General features: G+C 41.1%; 1 protein-coding gene across 2 annotated transcripts in view; it reads left to right on the top strand.

Annotated features, from left to right (window-relative positions):
• The first annotated feature begins 9,314 nt into the window (after window positions 1-9,314).
• dnajc5ga (DnaJ (Hsp40) homolog, subfamily C, member 5 gamma a) overlaps window positions 9,315-13,541 on the top strand; it is a 30,370-nt gene continuing 26,143 nt past the window's right edge. The window contains exon 1 of one of the 2 annotated variants that reach the window (XM_059981673.1): window positions 9,315-9,443. The gene's annotated coding sequence lies outside the window, so the exon portion shown is untranslated. The other variant, XM_059981674.1, reaches the window with a different exon arrangement.

Raw genomic sequence — 13,541 nt, forward strand, 5'->3', positions numbered from 1 at the left:
GGAAGTGGCAATGGGAAGCTGTAAGAAAATAGTGGGGGTTTTTTTAAGCATTCGAGAAATTATTGGGTTGTCAACTACCTTGAGTCCCACATCATTAGCCACATTGCTTTTGATCCTTTTGATGATCACATGGCTACAACCCTCATCAGGGTTGAATGTTGATCAGAGGTGAGCAGAGTGTGATTATATTTGATACTAAGGTCAACTCTTGTTTGAGGTGCTCCACTTTTGAGTCGTACTTGCATAAAGAAGAATGCTTGTGCTTGTCAGAAAGCTGTCAACTGAGCCGAGGACATCACAGGAAATCCTGTGGCTCCACCACCTTCACTGTTTAATCAAAAACCATCCTTTCTCTGTAAATTCAGCAGAGGTGTTTTGTGCTGATTGTAACACCTGTCTAGCATCGGTCTTATTATGTGTGACTAGTCGCCACGCTCTTTGTGAAAATCAAATTATACTAAGCGCTAGTAGGCCATCAGAAGATTCTAGGTATTGGAAGGAGGCAGTGAATAGAAACTACACACTTCTGGAAATAAGGGTTGTTTATAAGAAAAAAATGTACAAAATATTTGAGTGAGCAAGAACAATTCAAAATTCCAACATTCTGTTTAGGTTCCACATCTTAGATATAAAACCACAACAAATTCCTTTTTTTTAAATTTTTTTTATTAGTTTTTCAAAACATTTTACAAATTAAAAACTCCAAATCCCAATGAGGAACATTAAAACAGTGCAAAATTAAGCATACAATAACAATATGCTACAAAGGAAAAGAATTTAGCAAAAAAAAGCACCTGAATTAAAGACAAGTAAGCTTAGTGTTCCTCCCCAAGCCCCACAACACAAGAAAAAAACAACAGCAACTCCAGACCAACCACAACACAATATAGAGAGTATAAGTCAGGACAGCCAAACTCCCAGACTGTGAATACACTCAGCAATGGAGGGTAATAATGCCTTCTACCAGAAAAAAAAGCTGAAAGCAAGGGACCGAAAAGAAAAAAAAACCCTAGTCAAGAGGAAGGTTATGAAAGTACTCGATAAAAGGTCCCCAGACCTTATGGAACTTTAGATCCGAATTGAAAACTGAATAATGAATTTTTTCGAGGTCCAAACAGGCCATGATGTCGTTAAGCCATTGAGCATGAGTGGGTGGGGCAACATCTCTCCATCTGAGAGGATCAAGCGTCTAGCCAGGAGAGAGGCAAAGGATAATATTCGGCATTTGGTCGGACCCAGACATAAATCTGTCTCGCCCCAAAACAGAGCAAATAAGGGGTTTGGTTCTAGGTGCTGATTCAGAATACACGATAACGTAGTGAAGACATCTTTCCAGAATTTCTCCAAGCTAGGACAGAACCAGTACATATGGATGAGAGAGGCCACGCCCCTCTTGCATTTATCACAGAGCGGACTAACGCTAGGGTAGAATCGAGATAGTTTAGATTTAGACAAATGGGCTCTATGAACAATCTTAAACTGTAAAAGGCAGTGGCGAGCACAAAGAGAGGTTGAGTTAACCGATTTGAGAACTGAATCCCAGCTCTCCTCAGATAAGGAGATATTTAAATCCTGCTCCCAGGCCATTTTGATTTTATCCATGGGGGCCCGTCGTAAGGCTGCTAGTTTATCTCGGATGATTGATATTAAGCCTTTACCTAGTGGATTCATGGAAAGAAATAGGTCCATAGCATTTTTCGCAGGCATTTCAGGAAAGTTAGGAATTGAAGGAGCAATAAAGTGTCGGATTTGGAGATATCTGAAAAAATGAGCATTGGGCAGATTGAACTTAACAGAGAGCTGCTGAAAAGAAGCGAAGCAATTATCAATGAAAAGATCTTCAAAATGTCCAATGCCCTTCCTATACCAAACCTGGAATGCTGAATCGTATGTAGTAGGTAAAAAAAGGTGATTATGAGCAATAGGGCTGGAAACGGAAAACCCCTAGAAACCATAGCATTTCCTGATCTGAGCCCATATACGCAAAGTGTGTCTAAGAAGAGGATTAGCTATTGATCTGGGCAGACTACTAGGGAGTGCAGAGCCAAGAAGTGCAGAGATAGATAATTCTTTAGTGGAGCTCAGCTCCATCGCCACCCAGTTAGGACACTCGGGTTGGCCATGGAAGAAAGACCAGAAGGTAACACAATGTATATTAGCTGCCCAATAATATAAATGAAAGTTAGGTAAAGCCATGCCACCCTCTTTTTTAGATTTTTGGAGATGGATTTTATTAATTCTAGAGCGCTTATTCTGCCACAGATATGACAAAATAATAGTCTAAGGAATCAAAAAAAGATTTAGGAATAAAAATTGGGATAGTTTGAAATAGGTATAAAAATTTGGGGAGAACATACATTTTAACAACATTAATACGACCTACCAAAGACATAGATAGAGGTGACCATTGTACCAGACTCTGTTTTATAGCATATGAAAGATTGGCAGTTTTCACAAAAGAGATCTTTAAACTTCCTTGTGACTGTAATTCCAAGATAAGTAAATTGATTATGGACTACTTTAAAAGGGAGATCATGAAATGTTAGTTCTTGTGCTTCTTTATTAATTGGGAGGTTCATTCATATGTAAATTAAGTTTATAGCCAGAGATCTGGCTAAACTGGTCAAGAAGTGAAAACATTAGAGGTAAGGATGTAGACAGATTTGAAAGAAAGAGTAATAAGTCATCAGCATAGAGAGAAACTTTATGCTCAACACCCCCTCTCCAAATCCCAGTCAATTCAGGGCAGTTTCGAAATGCTATCGTCAGAGGTCCCATAGCTAAATCAAAGAGAAAGGGACTTAAGGGGCATCCCTGGCGGGTGCCATGTTTGAGATTAAATACTTGGGATTTCTGAAAATTGGTTAAAACAGAGGCAGTAGGACACAGGTACAGCAATTGGATCCAAGAGATGAAACTTTGGCCAAGGTCAAATTTTTCTAAAACTGCAAAAAGGTAGTTCCACTCTATACGATCAAATGCTTTCTCCGCATCGAGGGAAATAACACATTCAGGAATCCCAGTTGGAGGTGAGTATAAGATATTAAATAGACGCCGAATGTTAAAAAAAGGGAAACAGGGAAACGGTTTTTAATAAAGCCTGTTTGGTCATCAGAGATAATGGACAGAATGACGGTTAAATTCCTTTTTAATTAGAATCAGTGAGATTCCTTTATTACTCTAATCTAACTAATTAGATCTAGAGTTATTCCCTATTTAAAAGTTTACAGATTAAATTGTTTGCTTATCCCTAGATAGAAAACCAAATTCTTAAATATTATAGTTAACCTCATTTTCAGTTCCAGACAGTACATCTACAAGTTTAAATTCAAATTCAGAAATTGTATATAAACAGTTTAACTCCCTTCACAATTCTCTAACATCAAAACTTTTAAACAAAGTAAATCTCATTAAGTAACTTACGGAAGTCTTTGCAAAAATAATCAGTTCTTGCCGAAAATCAAATTCTGATTCTTCAGATGAAAATAAACTTGTACATACAACCATATTAATTCCTTTGCATCATTACACCTTCCATTCCCATGCTGGTTCATCGAATCTTGAGTAGCTCGCCATTTCTTTTCTTAGTTCATTGGATTGAAATAGTTTATCATCCATGCCAAGGCAATTCACAGACTTGTACAAAAAAACTTGTCCAAATGCCTTGGTATGATTTTACAGAACTGATTCCTGACTACACTGTAGAGATTTTGGACACTGGTCTCTGCCAATACTGTCTCGTTATAGCTGCTGCATATTATAGCCATAGCTTCAATAAATCTGACTGCTGTTGTCTCCCCTCTAGGGGGTTTCACCCTGAGGTTTTCAAGTTAGTAGGGTAAAGATACTAATTCCATTCTTAGCAGATCATGTCTTCAGCTTCTAATTGTTGCTGTGTTTCTCTCCTTGTTCACCCTGTGTCAACCATACCTCGTTCTTGCATAACATTTTTTTTCCAAATTTTCTTTTACATCCCTTCACAGGTGGAGCTTTCTAACATTACATTTTTGGGTTTAGTTAACCTGGCTTACATGATGGTTACCTGACGTTTAGTTATCAGCAACTGAAACTGTCCATACCTGGGTGCAGCAAGACTGGGACAATGTTCTTTCGTGGGCTGATGAAGTGGCATTCACAGTATAAGAGTGCCAGATAATCATGATCTCCACCAGCAATGGCTTGGTGCAATGATAACGGCCAAAGACTCAGCTGCACCAAAGATGCAATAATTTCAGCTCAAGATAGAATCTGGGGTTGTCTGTCCCGTGTCAACCTATCCACTTAGTATCCAAAGGCTAGTCCATCATATACAAGGTACAAATCATAGTACAAAGGAATAGTCTGCCTGCTAGGATGACCATAGCTCCAACATCTAAGGTCTCAACACCGTACAGCACCTTAATACCAGTTCCTTCGGGCAGATGGGGCTTGGCAGCCATAGTTGGCAGGTCATCTAAGAGAATGAAAACTTTGATCTCCAACCTCCATTGCCTTGCAGCTATATCAACTCATGGGGAAGGATCTGGGAGTAAACCCCAAGGGAAAAATTTAGAGCTGGAGTCTCTAAGGCAGTCCTACATTGAGTTCAATGCTGACTGACAACTCCCGTGACACTGCTGTTCCTTTGGTTTCATCAGATGCATGGGGAGTGGGGTCTTGCTCTCCATATCATACCGCCCAGGCTTGTGCATTTGGATAGCTAGGATGCAGTACATAGTCAACTCTGACTGGCAGAGACCTTCACACCTCACTCGCATCACAGGACAAGGCAACTCCTCTGATTTTCCCCACTCTGTATATTCATTCTTTCCAGTTCCACCATTGACTGCAGGGTGTGCCATTTCTAAAATGTACTGCAATGCCTTCCAAACATATGAACTCTGCTACCTAGAAGAAGACTAAGTTGATTTTTTTGCAGGAAGATTCAGTAAAATAAATCTGAAATAACAAATTTTCTCTTGTTTGTATAGATAGGTAATTGATGGTGGTGGAACAAATCTGAAATAATAAAGGAACTCTGCCATTGGATTGGGCATGAGGCTAGCAACCCCATCCCATAAAAACCCAGAGCTAATGAAATGCCCACAGAAGCTCCAAAGACTTCATCCTTGGGAGAAGAGGGGCCTTCACTTAGATTATGTATGGTGAAAGTGGAAGCCACTGGGCCAAACAACCTTCAGCCCAGGATAGAGGGCTTTGGCGAGCTGCTGTTGGCGGCCTATAAACCCAGCAGGGGTGATGGTTTACAGAAGAAGTAATAAAGGGCCTTCTAATCTCAGACCTGGAAATACTGCATAAAAGGTTTGATTTCTGCTTCTAAGAAAGGATATACTTGGAAAGGAGGAGAGGTGCATCAGATCGATTCCTGGGATGGGAATAAGGCAGAAATCATGGTCGCAGAAGATCTACAACACAGGAAGCCATTAGTTTATTGTCTGCCAATTAAAAACCACCACCATCTTATTCCCACATTCATTGCTATGGCCTTAGCTATGCAGGTTTTGGCTCTTTAAATATACATTCAACCACTCCTTAAACATGATTAAGTATTTAGTTCTATCATCCTTTCAGGGATTGAGTATGTTTGGGGAAAAAAGTTTTTCCTCATTTCTTGTCTAATTCCTCCAACATTCACTTTAAATCCATGCCTTGTGGTTTTTGACCAGCATCCTCCCCACTCCTCCCTATACCCCTGCCAAAGTAAAATAGATATCTCCAGTTAAGTCCTGATGAAGGGTCTCACCCCAAAACATCGGCCTTTACTCTTTTCCATACATGCTGCCTGGCCTGCTGAGTTCCTCCTGTATTTTGGGTGTTTATTCTATTACTCCAGTTTATTGTCTTTTCCACTCATCATTTCTATAAATCCAGAGTCTTTGATGCTCCCAAGAAAATCTTAGATGAGAATATCTTTCTGATTTTCCTCAGCTTCTTCTCCAGAGCAAGCATACAATTTCTTAAATATAATTGACCAAAACAGGAGAAATTAAACAGACTGGCCCTATAGTTTTCTGAGTTTAGAAAAATCTTATTGAAACATACAAAATTCTAATCAGGCTTGTTAGAGAAGATGCAGGGATGATATTTTGCTTGGCTAAGTGTCAAGAAGAAGAGGTAATAGTTTTGGTAGGATTAAGATGAGAAGAAATTTATTTACGTAGAAAGAAGTAAACATTCAAAATTTTCCACTGAAGAGAATGGAGGCTGAAGTTGTTATATATATTCATGGCCAAGATCAATCAATTTGGTCATGAATATACTTAGAAATTAATCAAAGGGCATGGACTTGGCTTATGAAAGTGGGGCTGAAGCAAAAAAGATCAGAATAATCGAGGTCAGAACACAGGAACTTTGTTGCACCACCATCAATTACCTTTCTATACAAACAAGTGGATATCTGCAGATGCTGGAAATCCAAGCAACACACACAGGATTGGAGAAATAAAATATGAGGAAAAAAGTAGAGTTGAAAGGTGGGGGTAAGAGAGGGAAAAACACACGGTGATATGTGATAGATTTCCATTCCGATATGTCTATCCAGGGCCCCCTCCAGAGTCGTGATGAGGCCACACTCAGGAGCAGCAACACCTTATATTCCATCCGGGAAGCCTCCAACCTGATGGTAGGAACATTGATTTCTCAAACTTCTGGTGATGCCCTCCCCACTTCTCCATTCCACATTCCCTTTTCCCTCTCTCATCTTATCTCCTGGCCTGCCCATCACCTCCCTCTGGTATTCCTCCCCAATTTTCTTCTTTCCAGGGCCTTCTGTCCTCTCCTATCAGATTCACCCTTCTCCAGCCCTGTATCTCTTTGACTGATCAACTTCCCAGCTCTTTACTTCACCCCTCCCCCTCCTGCTTTCACCTATCAACTTGTGTTTTTCCCTCCCCTCATCTTTTAACTCTACTCGGCTTTTTTCCCTCCAGTCCTGATGAAGGGTCTTGGCCCAAAACATCCACTGTACTTTTTTCCATAGATGCTGAGTTCCTCCAGCATTTCATGAGTGTTGCTTGGATTTCCAGCATCTGCAGGTTTCCTCTTTAGGTGACAGGTGAAACCAGGAGGGGTAAAGAGCTGGGAGGTTGATTGGTAAGAGATTCAGGGATGGAGAACAGGAGAGGACAGAAGGCCATGGAAGAAAGAAAAGGGGGAGTTGGAGGAGCACCAGAGAGAAGTGATGGGCAGGCAAGGAGATAAGGTGAGACAGGGTAAGGAGGCTGGGGGAATGGTGAAGGGGGGGCCATTCTATCTATTTAAATCTCATTTACATCCATTTGATGTGTAGCTTTCTATGCCCTGATGACACAAGTGCTTGTCTGGATACTCAATCAGTTTCACCCTCTGTCACCACACAAGCAGTACATTTCAGACTCCAGCCACCCTTAGGGTACAAAAGTCCCCTGTCAGATTTTCTCTAAACCTTTTATGCCATAGATCGATACCCTCCAGATTAAAGTACCTCTGCTCTGCAAATATTTACATAAGTAGTCCTCTCAGCCTCTATGTTAAACAAAGCCTTTCTCGTCTTTCCTCATAATTGAAAAGCTTCATCCCAGTGAACCTCTACTGCGTCCTCTGCAGTGCAATCACTTCACAGGCATCACAGCATGGAAAAAAAGGCCATTTGGCCCAATTTGTCCATGCTGTGATGCCTGGTGAGATAATCCCATTAACCATGTTTACCCCATAACTCTCTAAACATTTTTGATCTATGTATTTATCTACCTAGTTTTTAAATTGTGCCCCTTTCAATCATTCCAAACTTGCCAATTTGGAATAAGCAGCCTATTCCAAAAACACATCACCCTTTGTGCGAAGAAGTTGCCCTGGTCTTAAACCTGTGCCCTATTGTTTTAGCACCGTCTCCCTGGGGAAGAAAGACTGCTTTCATCCTTTCTCTACCCTTCATGACCTTACATAGCTCTTTCATGTCATCCTCAATCTCTTATGCTCCAGGGCTTCATTGAGCTTGTCTATAAGAAAGTAGCATCCATCAGCAAGGGCCTCCAGCTTCCAAACCATTTCAGCACAGATAACTTCACTCACCTCAAAACTGAACTGTTTCCACAACTTATAGACACATTTCCAAGGACTCTATAACTCACGTTCTCAGTACTGTTTTTTTGTATTTGTATAGGTTTGTCTTTTGCGCATTAGCTGTTTGTCATACTCTGTGTGTAGTTCTTCACTGATTTGATTGTATTATTCAGTTCTATTGTGAATGTCTGCAAGAAAATGAATCTCAGTGGTATACAAATTTAATTTGAACTTAATACCCTTGCCTATGCAACTTATTTTATAATTCAGCCCCCCTCCCCAGGTTCAGGCAAAATCCTGGTAAATCTTTTTTGCCCTTTCTAGTTTAGTAAGATCTCTTTCCTACTATGTGGTGATCAGAATTATACGCAGTACTCCAATTGTGGCCTTGTCAATGTTTCGTAAAGTTGTTTCACTTCCTTGCTCTCACACTCTAACGAAGACAAGTATTTCCCATGTCGTCATCTCATTTTATCCATCTGTGCTGCCACCTTCAGGTATTACGGGACAGAGTTGCATATTCATTGTATGTGTTCTATTCTTAAAAGTCCTCCCTAAATGAATCTATCAAGATAAATTCCAACTGCCATTTTACGAATGATTAAGCTGCTGCGAGGAGCCAAATGGTCTATTCCTGTTTCCAGTTCTGATGTTTCTATGACTTGGTTGTCTGGAGGCACCAGGCAGACACAAGCACCAACACCAGAAGGCACTATTGACCATAAAAATAATTCAGATTTACCACAACGCAAGAATTTACAGAGATTGTCTGCATCCTTTACCCCTAGGCTCTAAACTTAGTTCGAAGCCATCTATTCTTTTGCTAAAGCAAACGAGAGAACCGGCCTTACTATTGACGACCGCAAATGCTCCGCCAGTCTCAGAGCGCTTCCGACAGCTCGAACCAAACCGTGCAGAGCTGTGCTCAAACACAGGACCAGCATCACAAAGACCATTATCTTAGAGCATTAGTCAGAGAGACTGCACGGTAGCAAAGGCCATTCAGCAAACGGTCACCTCTATAGCAGCAAAGAGGTGATCGTACAAGTACTTCCAACTCAAGGTCCATCAGTCTACAGGTAAAACCGCTCAAACCTCGCTCAGCCGCTTTTTCAATGAGCACTGGGCTTTGTGCCAGCCCTATCGACTCAGGCATTGATGACTCAGGTAAAATCTTTAGTTTATACATGTTTATTTCGTCTCCGGACAAGTCGAAACTCCCCGACGCGGACCAAACACCAGCGAAACAACCGGCGGGCGCGGACCACGTGACTCCAGAGCCTTCTTCCGGCGCGTCACGCCACGTCACGTCCTGTCGGCCCGCGCGTGCGCCCCCTGGACGGCGCCGTGAGTAGAGGGAGAGGCGAAAGCGGGGAGCCGAGCGGGGCAGCTCGTCACCAGAGGTAAGCGTCGTGCCGGGGGCCGGCTGCCCGAATGGATACCCGGCTGTGCCGGGAAGGCGGTCCCAGAGCGGGGAGGCCGCCAACTTGAAAGCGTGAAGGAGCCCGTGCTTTGGCCCTCGGGAAAGCAAACGTCACCTGTGGCACCTCGGTCCGTTGGAATCTGGTGGCTGGCTGTGGGGGCAACTCTCGGTGGGTGAGGGGTGTTGTTGAGGCACCTCTGTGGGAGAAGGAGGGAGTGGGGAGTTGGAAAGCGGCACTTTGAGAGAAGGGGCAGGTTGGAAAGATAAACAGAGTTTGTGGGATGGGGAGGGGAGAGAAACAGTGGGGCAGCTTCCTGGGAGAAGGGATGAGTTGGGGTGGGAGGCGGTAGAGTGAGTAGCTTTCCGGGGAAAGGGCTTCTTTGGCGGGGTGCGTTGGAGTCGGTGGAGCTGCTTCCGCGGAGAAGCGAGTGAGTGGTGGAGTAAAATGCAATTTACTGTCATCTGTTACGAGTTTTGAAAAGCTCATTTATCTTCTCGCTGTTTCTGTCTTCTGACTTTCTGTGCCCTTGTCCTGATAGTTCTGATGATATTTCCCCACAGCAACAGTTTCCAACTGTCTTCCTCTTTACGAATTTCCTTTTCACCACAGTTGCTAGGGTACCACATGCATCTGTTCCATTTTTCATACTTTCGGTCTTGCTGCTTTTCCCACCCAAAGCAAAGTTGCATTATCCTTGCATTGCACCCTATCCATCTGCCACTTTCAGTGTGATTTTGATATCGGGTACATGCCCCAGCATCACGAAGGGTCAGCTTCCTCAATTGCTTGGTTCACTCTTCTGCTTCTCCCAACATTCACTTTCCTTTTCATGTCACCTCCCCTTGCAATAACAGGAAATGTAACACTATCTTTTACTTCCTCATTTCCCATCACCCAGAGACCTCCACACTTGGTCCAGATGAAGCAGCTGTAGTTGTGCTGCAGTGATGCTCTTCTGATCACTGGAACAACGAAATACAGTTTTGGTGACCGTTTTGTGGAACATTTGAAAGAATTATACTATTGCCTGTCATGCTAAATTCTCCACCCAACTTGCCCTCTTAGCTGGCATTTCACACTGTTTCAATCAAGGCCCCTCGTAGGTGTCTGGACAGCATTTCTTCCTACAGCTGCCATTTTATAGTCCTTGGAATTTAATTGTATAATTTCAGATAACCAGTCTAAGGTAAGGTCATCAATGTTAACTGCTTAAGTCCCTTAAGTTCCTGCCCTGTATTTCCAAAACGTAGTGTTCTGTTTGCTGTAATTTAGCATTGCTTTTGTTCCCTTCTCCTCTCATCTCCACTGGACAAACTCTTGCTCTGATTTGCTACCCTTTATCACTTTTCTACGCTAGTACCACCTTTTATTACTCTGTGTATCTACTTCATCACAGACACATCTTTTGTTCTCTTCATTATTTCCTCTTAGTTTTAACTTTTTCAAGTTAATGTCAACAGAAATATTAAGTGTTATTCTGTCTGCAAATGCTGTGTGACTTGGTGCATATTTCCAGCAATTTCTGTTCTACTGAGCTTGTAGCCATTTATAGTGTTTCAGTGCAACTCTGGTGTAATGTTAGGTATGTATTTCTAATTAGTGTATGTATAACAAAAGCTGGTCTAATACAATTGTTCTCCTATTTAGATCATCTAGTTAATCGTCACTAATCTTCTTTCCAATTTAGCTAACGTAAACAAAATGAATTAACTGTGGCCAAACAAAAATTTGTTGGTTTAGTGGAAGACAGGAAGGAATAGATGAAGGAAGAAAGAGAGTACAATTGAATTTGGTAGCTTTATACTGAAGTACAATGTAATTAATGTTGCAAATGGTGTTTATTTGGTAGCTTTCATGAACTCTCAATACCCTAATGTCCTTTACAGCCAAATAACTAGTCACTGTTGTAATGAGGGTAATGTGAATGTAGTATGTAACAAAGTACCATAAACAATAGTTTGATGACTGATTAGGCCACTTTGGCAATGTGAGTTGATAAAGCAGGATTTGCAAAATTCTACGTCTGGCTGGAAGCGCATGGTGAGAGTGGATGTTTTGAGTTGGTACTCCTATCATTCGTTCCAGGCTTGTGTGTGTGCTTCTGATGTTTAGACATGGTGTTTTCAGAGAATGCAGAATGGCCACAGGTTGGCAGTTCCCAATAGTTGGTGGGAATATTGTATTTTTTAAAAAATAGTGATATAGTGTGGAGTAGGCCCCTCCAACCCTTTGAATTACACTGCCCCACAAACCCGATTAACCCTAATTTAATCATGGGATAATTGACAAGAATCAATTAAACTACCTGATCTGTCTTTGGGCAATGGGAGGAAACTTGAGCACCTGGGCAAAACCCATGCATTTCAAGGGCAGGATATACAGAGATTTCTTACAGAATTGAATTCCAAACTCCGGAATGCCCTGAGCTTTAATTTCACCGTGCTAACCACTCCACTACCATGAAACCCATTTTTGAAAAGAGCCTTTGAGAGCATCCTTGACTCTTTTCTTCAGTCTGCCTGGCTATTTGTTGTTATGAGAGTTTTGATTATTGTGGTTCATTTCCGTGTCTCCTGTTGAGGCATGTGATAATGGGGCCTGCCCATTGTACTGGTTTCTTTGGAGACAAATGTGGTGTCTCTCCAGTGTTTTGAGATGCAGGGGTCCTTGAAGATGCCATTATGTTTGTAGAAGAATGGATTTGGACAAGTGAATTACATTATAAACATTTGGTGTTGTCAAGAAAAAAATGAGTGACAGAGCAAGTTGAAAGTAAAAGGTCTGCAAATTCTCCAAGTCTGGTATTATCGGTAGGGAGTGGAAGTGCATAAACAGTAACATTTTGGATGTTTGACCAAATGTTTTCCTGAAGGGGAGAATTTCTTTTTTTAACCTTTTACTATTTGCATGGATAGCTCATGATCAGTAAGATTAGAAAGCAGTGTTCAGAATTGTGACTTTTGTTGGAGTAGGTAATAAAAAGTATTTCCGTTGGCAGATAGCCAGAGGCACAGAAGGCAATTGTTGGTGGAGCCAGAGGGAAGAGAAAAGAATATTTTGACTGGCATAGTGAGTTGACAAGAACTGTCATGTCAATTAATTGTGAACTGGAATGTAATGTTGGAGAGGGGGAGAAAACTTGTATGGGAATGAGATTAATTACCCTGTCAAAGAGCAGCACCAGTGAAGTCTGTCAAACCTTAATTGCCAAATAAGTTGAATAACTTTGATATGTAATAAGGTATAAAGTCAAACCTCTTAAGTATTTTGAACTTGGTCAGTATTTAGGAAGTAATTTTGTGACATTGTGGGAACTGAGTTTCAAAACTTACTGCTTACACAAAATTGTTTCTTTTGTAAATTGGAGCAATTGTTAGTTTTGTATATTTCAGTAATGTGGAGGTAATTGGAGAAATCGATTTAAATTTGGAATTCTAAAGGAGAATAGTTTATTTTGTATGTAGCACTACCCTAAAACTCTATAGCTCAGCAAGTCCTTAATAGTATGATCAAATGAATTGCCTGAAATGCTGATGTTTGCACATCAGTGTATGGTTGCTCCATAAAAAAATCCAAAGGCTTCATGTGTTAGGGTGACATGTTAAGTGTGGCTGTTTAGAACTGCTGATTTTTTTCAAGCACAGTTATGCACAGTAATACAATCCAACAAATATAATCCATTGTTCAGTTGTATAGACTAAAATTCTTTTGCTGACGATTTGACCCTGATTTCTGATGCACAGTACAGTCTGGAAAGCATTGCAATTTTAAAGGATGAACCTAAGGTAATACCTTTTTTTGGGTCATTCTCTTTTCAAAACTAATACTGACCCAATTTCAACATTGCTTTCTTTTCCAGTCTTTAAATCTTGTAGCTGCTCATGTTTCTGCAGTTATCTTTTAAATACTCTTACCAGGTAAACAACCCTGCCAGGATAGCAGACTAATCATAAATGCTGTCTTTAATGAAACTCCTTCAAGTTCTTACAATTAATGACATGGTCAACCAAACTTCCTCTTTATCTATTTGCTGCCACCTTTTTTCTTTTACAAACTGTCCCTTGTTGAATAGCACCT

The sequence above is a fragment of the Hypanus sabinus genome, chromosome 10 (assembly GCF_030144855.1).
Source record: "Hypanus sabinus isolate sHypSab1 chromosome 10, sHypSab1.hap1, whole genome shotgun sequence".
Taxonomy (NCBI): Eukaryota; Metazoa; Chordata; class Chondrichthyes; order Myliobatiformes; family Dasyatidae; genus Hypanus; species Hypanus sabinus.